Source organism: Nicotiana tabacum, chromosome 22 (assembly GCF_000715075.1).
Source record: "Nicotiana tabacum cultivar K326 chromosome 22, ASM71507v2, whole genome shotgun sequence".
NCBI lineage: Eukaryota > Viridiplantae > Streptophyta > Magnoliopsida > Solanales > Solanaceae > Nicotiana > Nicotiana tabacum.
Genome location: NC_134101.1, coordinates 217,322,672 through 217,339,034, shown reverse-complemented (window position 1 = coordinate 217,339,034; position 16,363 = coordinate 217,322,672).

The following is a 16,363-nucleotide window of genomic DNA, read 5'->3' as shown; positions in this document are numbered from 1 at the left end:
AGCCCGCTGTTATGTATTTTAGGGGAGGATCTAGGCGAAGGCCTCCGGTACATTTATTAAAGGTATGGTTCCGTATTCCACATAGATTCGTCAGTTCTATATGATCATGGTTCTAGATATTCCTATGTGTGATTGTACTTTGCATCACATTTGGACCTGCCCCGTAGTTCTCTTAATATCCATGTTCATGTATCTACACCTGTTGGTGGATCATGTGTATCGGTGTTATGTAGTAACCATTGGGGGTTATGAGACTAGTATTGATCTTCTGTTTCTTAGTATGGTGGACTTCAACGTGATTTTGGGCATGAATTAATTATCTCTATATCATGTTATTCTTGATTTTCATGCTAAGACAGTGATGTTGGCTATGTGGGGTTGCCAAGGTTAGAATGGAGAGGTTCTATGGGTTATACTTATAATGGAGAGGTTCTATGGGTTATACTTATAATGGAGTGATTTCATTTTTGAAGGCTTAGCAGATAGTTGAGAAGAGGTGTTTGGTGTGTCTAGCCTTTGTTCGGGATGTTACTATTGATACTTCTAATGTTAGGTCAGTTCCAGTAGTGAGGGAGTTTCCAGATAATTTTCCTGCAGATTTGTTACGACCCGACCAGTCGTTTTGAGCTCTAGCGCGTCGTTCAGCAGTTGGAAGTCATGAACAGCTTCATTTCAGGTATATTGACTTGTACGTATGGTCAGAGTTGAATTTCGGGAAATTCGGAGTCAAATTGGAAAGAAACTTTTCATTGCGGCAACCTTAAGTTGAAGAAAATGGCTAAGATTGGAATTTTAAGTAAACGACCTCGGAATTGGGATCTGAAAGTTCCAGCATGTTCGTATGATGATTTCGGACTTGGGCGTATGTCCGGATTTGGTTTTGGATAACCCGTGAGCATTTCGGCGTATATTGTGAAAGTTAGTATTTTAGAAGAATTGCATAAATTTGGGTTGGAAGGCATTTCAATGTTATAGATGTCCGTTTGGGATTCCGAGTCTGGGAATAGCTCCGTATGGTGATTCTGGAGTTCGGAGCGCGATCGGAAGTGAATTCGGATGTCCGGAGGTCATTTTGAAGTCATTTGGCTAAATATAAAAATTTGAAGGCTTTTGAGAAAATTCGATCGGAAGTGAAAATTTTGATATCGGGGTCAGAATGCGGTTCCGAAAGATGTGGCAAGTCCATAATGTCGAATGTGACTTGTGTGCAAAATTTGAAGTTATTCCGGAATGATTTTGATAAGGTTTGAGACACTTAGTCTCTTTTAAGGAAGCTTAAGTTGGAAAAGTCAACCGGATATTGACTTATGTGTTAGAGCACTCGAAATGCAAATTGTATGGTTCGGATAGCTTCGTTAGGTGATTTGGGACTTAAGAGTGTGTCCGGAATATTTTTGTGATGACCGGTGTAGAATTAAGCTTGAATTGGCGAAGTTAGTATTTTGGCGATTTCCGGTTGATAGGTGAGATTTTGATCCGAGGGTCGGAATGGAATGGCGAGAGTTGTTGTAGCTTCCTTATGTCATTTTGGACTTGTCTGCAAAATTTGAGGTCATTCGGACTAGTTTTGACTTGTTTCGGCATCGGATGTGAAAGTTAGAAGTTTCAAACTTCATAGGCTTGAATCCGAGGTGAATTTAGTATTTTTGCGTTGTTTTTGGTGATTCGAAGGAACAACTAAATTTGTGTCATATTATGGGACTTGTTAGTATACTTTGTTGGGATCCCATGAGGCTCGGATAAGTTTTGGAAGAGTTTTTGGAAGATTTTTACCGTTTTGAGCATAAGCATGTAATGATCTAAAAGTTCATTTTTAGTTCTAGAGATCCAAATTTGATTTCGAGACTTCCAGAATTTAAATCATGAAATATAGGACTGATCTGGAAATTTTGGTTTAATTTCATCAAGTCGCGATTGGGTTTTTGACGTGAAATGTGAGTTAATTGTTTAACGAGCGAAATGGGTATTGAACTGGGCAAACGAGCTCCGAATTGAGTTTTGATTGAAGGGTTGTGTTCGTATTATTATTTGTGACTCATAGGAATAAGAATTGTCTAATTCCGAGTTCGTATGATGGAGTTAGAGCCATTTTAGTGAAAAATGGATGTGCTGCAAATTTCTTAAAAGCTGCTGTATTTTCTGCAGCAGTGAACAGTGCCCCCGCGTGAACAGTACCAAAAATTTCTGGACAGATTTAATGTCCAGTAGTCCGAGTTTGGTCATTTTTTTTTTGACTTCCAAGCTCGGATTTTGGGCGATTTTTAGCAAGAAATCTTGGAAAATCTTAAGGTAAGTCACTTGTGATTATTTCTACTCCATAATATTGAATTATCATCGAATAATCCGACTAGATTACATGTTTTTGAGGAGTAAATTGAAGATTTAGGCCTAGGGATTTGAAAATAAGATTTGAAGATTTGAGGGGCCATTTGAACTCCGATTTTGGTAAATTTTATATGTACGGACTCGTGGCGAGACGAGGAATCCGGTGATGTGACTTTCGTAATTTTTTGAGAAGTGGGCCTGGGGCTCGGGTTTTGCGAATTTCGATCTTTTTCGAGTCTTTTCGATTGGGTTATATTCCCTTAGCCTATTGTAATGTATTCGTTGTGGTTTTTACCAGATTCGACACGCGAAGAGGTAAATTCGAGAGGCAAGGGCATAGCGGAGTAGACGTTGGACCGTCTTGAGGTGAGTAATGATTTTAAATTATGCACTGAGGGTTTGAAACCCCGGATTGCACAACATACTGCTACGTTGAGATGAGACACGCGTTGTATGGCGAGCGCGGAGTCATTTACTATTGGGGATTGTGACTTGGTCCATCCCAGTTGATATTTTTACCGCGTAATTGATAAAGATTTATTGTTTTTCACTATGATTGGGCTTATTTCCATATTTGGGCTTCGTGCCAATTATCTGAAATCTTTTGTGAATTTACATCACTATTTTCCTCACGAATTGAAATATTATTTGAACTCAGTCCAATTGAATTATATTATTTTGTGAACTCAGCTACATTTATATTCAACTCGAGATTTAATGATATTTATAATGCTGTTGAGCTGAGCACTATTGTTTTACTGATGCCCAAGAGGCTTATGATTATTTTCTGGACTGATTGAGGCCGAGGGCCATACGTGAGGATATGTTGAGTGATGTGAGGAGGCTTTCAGGCCTCGAGTGTTATATGAGGAGGCTTTCAGGCCTCGAGTGTTATATGAGGAGGCTTTCAGGCCTCGAGTGTTATATGAGGATGGGCTGTAGGAGCCCCTCCGGAGTTTGTACACACCCCCAGTGAGCGCAGGGTACCCAGGCGAGTTAAGAGTGGGACCGAGAGGCCGTTGCTTATGTGTGGTGAGTTGGGAGTGAGCCCGAGGGGCTGATGTTGTGTGTTGGTAAGTTGGGAGTGAGCCCGAGGGGCTGATACTATATTGAGATTTACATATTGAGCCCGAGGGGCAAGCTTTTTATTTATCCTTACTGTGGAAATTATTTGTCTTTACTGTTTTAAAAGAAGAATTATCTGATACTCACTATTTTACTGTATAACTGATTTTACTGCTTGGGATAGCGCTATATTGTGTCGTTATGAGATTTCATGTTTTCAGTCGTTATTTATTTTTATTACTCACTGGGTCGGAGTACTCACATTACTCCCTGCACCATGTGTGCAGATACAGGCAGAGCTGAGTTTGCTCCTGAGCGCTGATTCTTTCCAGACCAGGCGGTGACTAGGAGTAACGAGGTAGCTGTTGACGTCCGCAGCCCCGTTTTCTCCCTTATCTTTGTTATTTATGATAATTCCAGACTTTGTAAAATATTAGTAAACTCTGTAGTAGCTCATGACTTGTGACACCCCGATTTCGGGCTAAGTCGGGAGGGTTTTCCTTGTTCTATCATGTTTATTTCGCATTTAAGATTATATTGCCCATGATTTAGACTTATTCCTGCTAAGTAATTATAAAGAGATGTACTGTTTTGTTGATTGGCTGGCCTTGTCCTCACGAGAAGCGCCATCACGACCGGGTTGGGATTTTGGGTCGTGACAAGATCTAGGTAAGACAACATGCAATAAGAATTTAAAATAACAAAATAAGATATAATATGTCTGAAATAACATAAATAGAAGAATAATACTCCAACAATGGTCAATACAGTGATACATAATACCAAACTTCCTAAATTAGGATGTACAGAGTCATAAACTCTAAAACTGATACAAGAAGATATCTCAATGGTACAATAATGTCTCAGTGAGTAAATAATAGTAAGAGATAAGGGAAGGGGGTTCCAAGGGTCTACGACGATCATACAACACTACCTTGAATCTTGTCAATCAACAATAACGCTCACTCTTGGGATCCGATGTTGCCACCGCCCGAATCTACACAAAATATGCATAAGTGTAGTAAGAGTATGGGACGACGTGTACTAAAGTATCAAAACTAACCTTGATGGAGTACTGACAAAGTTCAAGCCATATGATACTCACTAATCAAAGGACCTGTGCAATATACATAATAATTTGCAACAAGAATATAACATGAAGCAATATCATCAACTATCGAATCACGAGCTATCAACAATGCATGGATAATCAATATTGATAGTCAAGTCATAAATAAATAATAGAGTCATAGAGTAGCATGTTAAAGTTCAACATATAATCATGCATAATAAGGTACAAAGGAGTCATTTGCATGGTCAAAGCTTCCACCTTTATGTTCAAAACTCATCATCATTGAATTCTATAGCAGAATAAACCAACATCAGTCATTTTACAACAATCTGCATATATTCCATCAAGAAAGAAACGTGGGAGGGCGATCCTCGGGGGATGGATCCAAGTCCACACGCTGCACAGTGTAATATACTCATGCAAAATAGTAACAATATCGTCATAGTTGCACAACAAAGACCTTGTGCCGTAACATCATCAACACAACAATATCCACATGGTAGAAATCTTATGCCAACACCTAAATAATCCACCCCACATGTCCACATGTGCCATAATTATCACAAAAATATTAATGTCAAATTTCATCAAAATATAAGCTTATAATTTATCAATAATGTACACAAGGACATGATAATAATAAAATATGATGTATGCTCAAGATATGAAACATGACTACGACTAAATCAACTAAATCAAGAAATCCACATTAGCGCATCTTGGCCAATTAGGAGATAATAATTCTAAAAATAGTCTCTAGCATGAAAGGATAAGTTCATGTAGTCATACAAATGATTAAACATATATCATATAAAGCACACAATCCATACAAGGCCTATTAGAAGTCTAAAGTTTAATGTTGTCATGAATCATACATAGCACCCCGCATATACGCTCATCACCTTGCATATATGTCATTTTTAATATATTACAATTAGACAAATAAGGTGAAATCCTAAGAGTTATTTCTTCATACAAGATTATGCAAGGTACTTACCTTAAAAAGCCCAAATCAACCTTCGAAAATTGCTTTTCCCTTAGAAATCACCTCCAACTGGCTTGAATCTAACAAAAAATAACTCAATAAAGTCAAACAAAGCTATATAAATCAATTTCAAATGATAAAACTTCAATATTTATTCAATTCCCGAAAGGTCAACAAAAGTCAACCCGGGCCCACATGGTCAAAACCCAAGTCAATTGGTATATTACGACTACCCATAATCGTACGAGTCCAAATATATATTTAGATTCTAAAACAAAGACCAAATCATAACTCAAAACCCCAATTTTTACTCTCTTAAGTAGTAGGAAAACCCCCCAAATTTACCTCAAAATTTCATGTTTGGGTGTTAACAATCCATATAGATTCTTGAAATAATACCAAAAATGAGTAGAAATTACTTGACCCAAAGTCTTATATAAAAATCTCCAAGCAAAATCGGCCCTCTCCAAATCTAAGATTCAAAATATGAAAGAATGGGCTAAAATCCTGAAATTCAACACTCAAATGCAATGCCTAGGGTTACTCTTCGCTAATGCAGCATGGGCCTTGTGTTTGCAAATCATAAAATCTACCTCTTCCCAAAACGCACATCGTGAACACGACATAGCCATAGTGATCGTGAAGGCCAAACATCCCAACTTTCTGTGAACGCGACCAAACCTTCGCGAATGTAAAGACCAAATCCCCGATCTCCCTTCTACATTGTGAACGTGACCCTCCTAGTGCGAACGCAAAGAACCAATCTGCCAGCCATCGCGAAAGCGACCACCCAGGCTTGAACGTAAAGAAACAATCCCCCCAGCACTAAATCCTTCATCATGAAAGCAAGGCTTTTCTTGCGTATGCGATGAACACCAGAACCAACAAAATCAGCCAACTCCAATCATGCTTCGGATGGTCAGAAACTCACCCAAGTGATCCGGGACCCTGTCCTGTCATACCAACAAGTCTATAAATACTATCAAAACCTATCCAAATTCTCCGAACCTATCAAAATTTTACAAACACATGCAATAATATCATATTAATGAATCAAAGATCAAAACACAAGTTGGCCTTCCCTTAAGTTCAAGAACTTCCAAACTTCCAATCAAGCGTTCGATTCAAGCCTATCCAATCCGGATTACATTCAAACTTTGCAAACAAGTTTGAAATAATAAAACAAACAAATTCCAAGTTCTGGAGCAATAACCCAAATTCAATATCATCAAAGTCAACTCCCTATCAAACTTAGGAACACTCCAAACCTTCCAATTGCCAACCTTCACCAAATAGAGCCAAAACATCCTAGGTACCTCCAAATCCAAGTACGAATATACTCCTAAGTTCAAAATCATCATACGAACCTAATGAAACCATCAAATCACAAATTCAAGATCTTTTATATAAAAGTCAAACCTTGATCAACTCTTACAACTTAAGCTTCCAACAATATAACTAACTATTCCAATTTAATCCTAAACCTCCCCGAAAATAAGCCAACTATGTCTGCAAGTCACAAAATTACAAACAAGCATACGATAAATATCAAATAGGAAAAAAGTTCTCAAATACACAAAACAACCAGTACTGTCATTATAGGCGAGGTTTGGGGCGAGCTCCACCGTGCCTTCACCGATTTTTCCTTTCATACTCTTTCTTACAAAAACAACAACAACAACACCAATAACAACAACCCTATAAAATCCCACAAGTGAGGGGTATGGGAAAGTTAGTGTGTACACAGAACTTACCCGTACCTCGATGGAGTAGAGAGGCTATTTCCGATAGAGCCTCGGCTCAAGAAAAAAAAAGACAATATATCAGTATCCTCAACAGAAACCACAAAAATAATAACAGCATTATTAGAACCATAAAATAGATGAAACTCAATAACAAGAACTAGTAAATAAGGCCTGGTGCTATGAAAAATGGAAGAATAGTATGAACACAATATTAACCACTAGAAGTCTAAGACAAACCCTATCAGACTAGCTTCACACGTGGTACGAAGTAGAAAAATGATCAACTACCTCCTAACCTACAACCCTAATACTCGACATCCACACCTTCCTATCTATAGTCATGTTATCGGAAATCCGAAGCCACGCCATTTCCTGCCTGATCACCTCTTCCTAATACTTATAAGGCAACCCTCTACCTCTTCTCATACCCGTAAAAGCCAACTGCTCACACCTTCTTATCGGGGCATCAGAGTATCTCATCCGCACATACCTAAACCATTTGAGCCTCGCTTCGGTATCTTGTCATCTATAGGATCTACGTCCACCTTCTCCCGAATATCTTCATTCCTAATCTTATCCATCCTAGTGTGACTACACATTCACCTCAACATCCTCATTTATGTTACTTTCATCTTCTATATATGTGAGTTCTTAACCGGCCAACACTATACCCCATACAAGGTGGCCAGTCTAACCACCTCTCTATAAAACTTACCTTTGAGTATCAATGACACTTTCCTATCGCACAGGACTCCAGATGCTAACCTCCATTTCATCCATCCCACCCTTATATGGTGTGTGACGTCCTCGTCGATCTCCCCGTCCTCCTAGATAACCGACCCAAGGTACTTGGAACTGCGTCTTTTGGGGATGACCTGTGTTCCAAGCCTCACATCCCTGCCCGCTTCCCTCGACTCGATGCTAAACTTGCACTCCAGGTAGTCTGTCTTAGTCCTGCTTAATTTGAAACCCTTAAACTCAAGGTCCTTTCTCCAAATCTGCAACTTCTCGTTAACACCACCTCGCGTCTTATCAATCATAACTATGTTATCAATGAATAACAAAAACCACGGCACCTCCTATTGAATATGTTGTGTTAGTGCGTTCATCACCAGGGCAAATATGAATGGTTTGAGCGTAGATCTTTCATGTAACCCCATAAAAATTGGGAAATGCTTCGAATCGCCTCCCACTATCCTAACCCGAGTCTTATCTCTGCATACATATCCTTGATCTCTCTAATGTAAGCTACTGGCATACCTTTTCCTCCAAGCATCTCCAGAGAACCTCCCTAAGGACCTTTAATACGCTCTCTAGGTCAATAAACACCATGTACAGATCCTTCTTCCTATCCCTGTATTGTTCCACCAACCTCCTAATAAGGTGTATAGCTTCCGTGGTTGAACGACCCGGCATAAACTGAACTGATTGTCGGATATAGTCACTGTCCTCCTCACCCTCACTTCCACCACCCTCTCCCAAACTTTCATGGTATGACTTAGTACTTGACACCCCTATAGTTGTTACAACTCTGGATATCATATTTGTTCTTGTAAAACGGTACCACTGTACTCTACCTCCACTCATCCAACATCCTCTTCGTCCTGAAAATAACATTAAACAGTCCAGTCAACCACTCCAAGCCTACTTTACCCACACACTTCCAAATTCTACCGGAATTTCGTTTGGCCCTATTGCTCTGTCCTTACTCATCTTACGCGTAACCCTCACGACCTCCTCAACCTTAATGCGCCTATAATACTTAAAGTCTTGGTGACTCTCCAAGTGCCCCAAATTACCTAGCACACTATCCCGATCTCCCACTTCATTCAGAAGTCTATGAAAGTAAGTCTACCATGTCCGCTTAATCTAAGCCTCCCCTATCAATACTTTATCGTCCTCATCTTTGATGCATCTCACTTGATCCAAATCTCGAGCCTTCCTCTCTCTCGCCTTAGCAAGCCGAAATAACTTCTTATCCTCGCATTTGTCCTCCAATTCCTCGTACATATGAGCAAAAGCCGTAGTCTTAGCCTCCATGACCGCCAACTTTGCCTCCTTCCTTGCTACCTTATACCTCTTTATGTTTGCTCTCATCTCATCCTCACAGTTCTCCCTACTAACTTCGGGTACACCGCCTTTTTCACATCCACTTTGCCTTGGACCACTTCATTCCACCACTAGTCACCTTTGTGCCCGCCACAGAAATTGTTCGATACCCCTAACACTTGTCTCACCAACTCTCTTACACAGTTCTCCATCGTCGTCCACATAAAGCTCGCATCCCCACTGCTCCTCCAGGCTCCCAAAGCCAATTACCTCCCCTCCAACTCTTGAGCTTTATCCTTAGTCAAGGCTCCCCATATGATTCTCGGTGATCCTCGAACAGACCTCTTCTTCCTCCTTATCATGATACCGACGTCCATCACCAAGAGCCTATGCTGCATCGCGAGGGTCTCACCCGGGATAACCTTGCAATCCTTTCACAACCCTCTATCGCACCTCTTGAGGAGGAGATAATCAATCTGAGTCTTCGCCACCGTACTTTGAAAAGTAACTAAATGCTCCTCCCTCTTTGGAAAACTAGAGTTCGCAATTACCAGTTCGAATGTCTTAATGAAATCCAATAGCGAAGTTCCTCCTCCGTTCCTATCACCAAAGTCGAAGCCGACATGCACCTCGCCATAGCCACCAGCAATCCACCCAATATCACTATTGAAATCCCCTTCTATAAATAACCTCTCAGCAAGCAGAATACAATGCACAATCTCATCGAACCCCTCCCAGAAGAGCCCTTTAACCTCCCCATCCAAGCTTGTTTGCGATGCATAAACCCTAGCGACATTTAGGGTACACTCCCCAACCACTAACTTAATAGTCACTAATCTATCATTCACCCGCCTAACCTCAACCACAGACTCTCTAATTCCCTATCCACTAAAATACCCACTCCATTCTTACCTTTGATGACTCCAGAGTACCACAACTTATACCCGTCTTCATCCTTTGCCTTCGATCCTACCTCCTAGTCTCCTTGATACAAACTATATTAACCTTCCTCTTCTGGAGAATCTTCGCCAACTCTGTAGACTTACCCGTCAATGTACCTATGTTCGATGACCATATCCTCAACCTATAGGCTCCCTTGTTTCACTTACCCCCCTTGCCTCCCGTCCCACTCCCTATCCCCTGCCCCACTACCACCAACCCTTCCCCCCACCCCGAGAACTTTCATACTCTTTTCTTATATTTTTAATATTCTTTTGTGCAACTTTTATTTCTCTTTGTGTTGTGATCACGCCCAACTATGTCTTCTAAAAGACAAAGCGGTCGTTGTAAATATAATCCGATTTTAAGTCCGGAGTCGAATCCTCATGGAACTAACCTATCTATTACAACTTTTTGGCAATGCTATTATCAACTCAACCACTTTCTAGATGTAATATTTTGATTAATAAAGATTTGGTTTTCATTTAAATACTTGAAATAATATTAAAAATAACAATAAGCTTAAGCAAAGATAATTCAATGGTAAAAGGTCTAGGGCAGTGATGTCCCCAATTGCTAGTTTTAGATTCTTGACTCGTTCGCTATAATTTCGCCGTAATATTCTATGAGGATTAAGAGCTATGATTTATCGTAATTATCTCTCTATCAACTACAATAATTTACTAGAGCATTCTCTCGAACTACTCTAGCTGACAATATATACAGCTCTAAATTATCCCACCAAAGTTTCGTTATCTCTAAGCCCACTTTTAAGTTCAAGTAATGAATCTCTTCAATTACCCAAAAGTGGTGTTGTTCAACATTAATCTAATCCAATATTCTTTGTCAAGCAATAAGAGGTAACTAGACACGATTAATCAAGGGACCATTCAATTAATCACCATACAAAACATAGTAGAACAATCATATAATAAATCCGGCTCGATTATAACAAGTTGAGTCAAAACTTCAACCAAAAATTGGGTTCATCAACCCTAGATAAGTGTTATAGCTACTCATAACAAAATAAGAGAAAACTACTAAATTGTTCATAATGTAAGATTGCAAGAAAATAAAAGGGATATAGAAAAACTCTAATGTTTGGTTGATCTTCTCACACTTGTTCTTGCCTCCATTAATGTCTAAACCAGCTTTGCTCTATTGTGTGTGAGCTTCTAAAGTTTAATAAGGGTTTGGAACAAGTTTTCCCGATTTTTGCACTTTGGTCCCACAATTTTCTGGCGAATGAACAGTTCACCTGGTCGCGGCAGAACCGCGGTGAACGCTAAACATTCTGCCTCGTCACTTGATCTCCCGCGGTTTAACCGCGGTTCCACCGCGACCGCGGTGGATTTCCTTCAGTCCATTTTCACTATTTCATGCTCGGGTACTTCTTGATTGGGCGTTTTCTTCACTTTATTGACTTCAAAACACTCCTTAGTGCTTCCTCACTTAGATTATTCCTTGCGAAGCAAAAGAACACCAATTAGAGCATTTTGTTATCAATTTGCCTATAAAACCACAATAAAGTATGGTAATATTGAGGTGTAAATATCATCTATATAGTCTAATATCATGTTGCAATAGTCCTACACATAAAATAACTCAATTAAGATCAAATATTTCATAATTTATCATTAAAATTCTAAAATATAAAATTATATCCAAATATCATTTAACATTATTTATTCCATGTACATTTTTTATATGATAATACTGCATAGTCATATATTGTTTCTTATATGTACTTTTGTTAGCATATGTATTTGTTCTCATTGATTATCTTGAGATTGTTGGGAGTCGTTGAGCTATTCGGGCATGTGGACTCACGTTCCGATTAGGTATTTGTTAATAGCATGTCATACATATTTCTAGCTAAAGGGCGTATAAATTTATGTTTCTATTGCGCATGGATTTGGATTTATCGATCCCTCTAGAGTCATGATCACCCATTTTACCTTGAACTATGTTTGTGCAGGTTGTGATTTGAGATACCAATGGGTTTTCGGATTGATTAGTTTAAGCATAAAGGTGGAAGATTTATCTGTTTAAAGTGATCCTTTCTGCTAGCTACTTGATGTATTCTTAAATGATTTCCTTGTGCATGTCATCTATATGTTGGTGCAATGTATTCTTTACATGCATTAGACTTGTTTAGTCGAGATAGGATATTTTATATCATATTCTCTATCTTTCATATCCTATTATGTTATTTATGTATTCTTTTCAATCTCTATCATATCTATATTTATACTAAATTAAAAGTGAAAAGCCCTTAAGTTAAAAGTTAAATTACTAAATTACCCTTCTAAATAATTAATTTAATTTTTCACTTGAAATTAAATAAATGGTGTCGATTAGTTTATAGTTGATATAGCCCGCCTATTTCCACCTATTGCAAAACAAAGTGATGCTTCAAAGGCCAAACTTTAAGAGTTTGCCATTTGGATAAATTGTCTTCTTGTCCAAGGTTTCTATTTCTAATAATAAGAAAAGACGACAAATGAAATGCTTTTGACGGCAGCTACCATATTGTTCATGGAACAATTCTCCTTTCTGGTAGAAAACTTGGCTATGGTATTTTATATTGACACGTACACAAACTTAATTTCTTGATGGCTTTCATTGTTTAAAGAAGAAAATCACTGCAAAGACATTAAAATAATATTCTAAAACGGGCAAAGAGGTTTTCATGAATGTCTACCACATTATACAGAGGCAATAGGATTTCCAAGGTGTCAGTTGTAACATAAAGAATTTTGAAGGTCAGATGCATTTAAAAAGTTTTTTCCTGCTTCATGAAAAAAAAGTTAGTATTAATTTTTTTAATTATCAACAATATTTAAGATATTGCTTAAAACTTGACATTTGTGATATGGAGAAAGACGAAGCCATACTTTTTGATGCTGCAAAATGATTACTAGATTACAATGTCAAAGAGCATATTCAATCAATCTCTAGAAAGATTAGAACATTATTTATTTAAAACTTTAGTATACTATTAGTTTCAAATTAATTTAATCAAGGGAAGAAAAATTGATCCATAAGTTTCTTGTAGAATATAGGAATATTTTTAGAGACGCCCCTCAAAGTTGACTTCATAACACTAATCTATCATGTGATTTACAATTTTTTTGTTTATATTTATTTTTTATTTTCTTTGTAATAATTATTTTAACCTAAATATCATAAATTATAAAAATTATGATATTACAAAACATCTTTTTTTGAAACTTTTAATTGAAAAATACACAATCATTAACAACACTAGAACTAGGATAATAATGGTTCACAGTTACTGAAATAAGTAAAAGAATATTTTTGTTTGAAGAACGAAGGTGAACGAATACAACAACAACAACCCAGTATAATCCCACAAGTGAAGGTGAACGAATATTAGTGGAATATTGGTTCTAGAAAAAAAAATAGCACTTCAATAGTGGTCAAAGCTGATAGGAGGTGATGATTATTCCGTAGAAGTAGTCGAGGTACGCGTAATCTGGCGCGGACATTATTATTATTAAAGAAAATAGTGGTCAATTCATGCAAGTACAGTAGCGATCCAATTATAACCGGTAAACAGAGTTGTCCAGACACTATAAAAGATACTGTGACGACCCGACCCGTCGTTTCGTGAGTTACCGCCCCGTTTTTCCCATTTCCTATTTCTTTATGCTTCATTATCAGTGTTGGGTGTGAACGAGTTGATTTGGATTGGTTTTAGTAGGAAATGAGACACTTAGTCTCTTTAAGGAAGGTTTGTTTTGGAAAAGTCAACCGGACGTTGACTTATGTGTAAATGATCTCGGATCGGAATTTTTATGATTTGTCTAGCTCCATTAGGTAATTTATGACTTAGGAGCGCGATCGGAATTGGTTTTGGAGGTCCGGTGTGGAATTTGGCTTGAATTGGCGAAAGTAGTATTTTAGCGATTTCTGGTTGATAGGTGAGATTTTGATCCAAGGGTAGGAATGAAATTCTGAGAGTTGTTGTAGCTTCATTATGTGATTTGGGATGTGTGTGCAAAATTTCATATCATTCGGAGGTGATTTGGTCGGGTTTTTGATCAAATGCGTGTTTCGGAAGTTTTTGGAAAACTTAGGCTTGAATTCGATGTGAATTGATGGTTTTGATGTTGTTTTAGGTGTTTCTTTGATTGGAAAAAGTTTGAACGATATTATGGGGTGTGTTGGCATATTTGGTCGGGGTCACATGAGGCTCGGATAAGTTTTGGAAGAGTTTTTGGAAAAATTTTGTTGTTTTGAGCATAAACACGTAATGACCCAACGGTCCATTATTAGTTCTAGAGATCGAAATTTTATTTCGAGATTTCCAGAATTTAAATAATGAATTATAGGAGTGATCTGGAAAGTTTGGTCTAATTTCATCAAGTCGCGATTGGGTTTTTTACGCGAAACATGAGTTAATTGTTTAACGAGCGAAATGGATATCACACTGAGCAAACGAGCTTCGAAATTGAGTTTCGATTGAATGACTATGTTCGTATCATTATTTGTGACTCATAGGAACAAGAATCATCTAATTCCGAGTTCGTATGGTGGAGTTAGAGCCTTTTTAGTGAAAATAAATATTGCTGGTGCAGAAGGTTCTGGTGTGCACCTTTAGCGACCGGATTTGGGACTTTTAGTGACGGGAATGGGTCTTTTAGCGACCAGATTTGGGTTATTAATGCTGTTCTGGTTTTCTTTGCTCATTTTCACATTTTTTTGGTGAAAGAACACGGCTTGGGGCGATTTTTGAGCAAGAAATCATGGGAAATCTTGAGGTAAGTCACTTGTGATTATTTCTACTCCATAATATTGAATTATCATCGAATAATCCGACTAGATTACATGTTTTTGAGGAGTAAATTGGGGATTTAGGCCTATGGATTTCAAAATAAGATTTGAAGATTTGAGGGTCGAGTTGATGTCCGATTTTGGTAAATTTTATATGTATGGACTCGTGGCGAGATAAGGAATCTGTTGATGTTAATTTTTCTGAATTTCGAAAAGTGGGCCCGGGGCTCGAGTCTTGCCAAATTTCGGGATTTTGATATTTTTCAGTTATTTTCGATTGGGTATTGTTCCTACATCATAATGTGACATATTCGTTCTAATTTTGGATTGATTCGACGCATGAAGAGGCCAATTCGGGGGGCAAAGGCGTCGCGAATTAAAGAAATAGTTGGTTTGAGGTGAGTAATTGATGTAAATGATATCCTGGGGGTTTGAAACCCCGGAATTTCACATCATAACGCTATATTGAGGTGACTTGCATGCCGGATAACGGGCATGGGGTAGAGCACCATTGGGGATTGTGACTTGGTCCGTCTCGAGAGATGTTTTTTTTTACCGTATTTTCTACTTGAACTAAATTGAGAATCATCTTTACTTAGATTTGATTGTTACATTTGGGCTTCTTGCCAATTATTTGAATCCTTCAGGGATTGATATCACTGTTTTCGCATATTTTGCATATCATTTGATCTCAGTCCAAGGTTTTAAAAAATGTTTTGCAAACTCAGCCATCTTTCTAAGATTTGAAAACTTAAATGATAATTCTAAATGATATTTCGGGCTGAGAACTATTGTTTTACGAATGCCCAAGGGGCTTATTATGATTTCTCGACTGAGCATGGATCGGGCTGCGCGCCGAAGTAGTGATTTGAAATAGTGGTAACAATGACACTGTATGATGTGACTTGAAACAGTGGTAACAATGACACTGTGTGATATAAATTGGTCAGGTAACAATGACTGACCAGGACTTGATTGATGCCACGAGATGGCTTGTTATTGCGCTCGGGCTGTAGGAGCCCCTCCGGAGTCTGTACACACCCCCAATGAGCGTCGTCGACGATAAATAAATATGGATGGCTCGGGCTGCACGCCGCAGTGGGTACGAGAGGGTACTGTCATATGCATTGCATTGCACTCATGCATTTATTCCTTATCTACATTATCTACCATAATAATTATGGGCTCTTACTTCATTGACTCGTTGCTTCATACTGTTCTGAGCCTGAGGGGCTGATACTGTTCTGAGATACTGAGCCCGAGGGGCCGATTTCTACTTATTATTTTGATACTGAGCCCGAGGGGCAGATTTCTAATTACTATTTTGATACTAAGTCCGAGGGGAAGATTTCTACTTGTTATTTTGATATTAAGCCCGAGGGG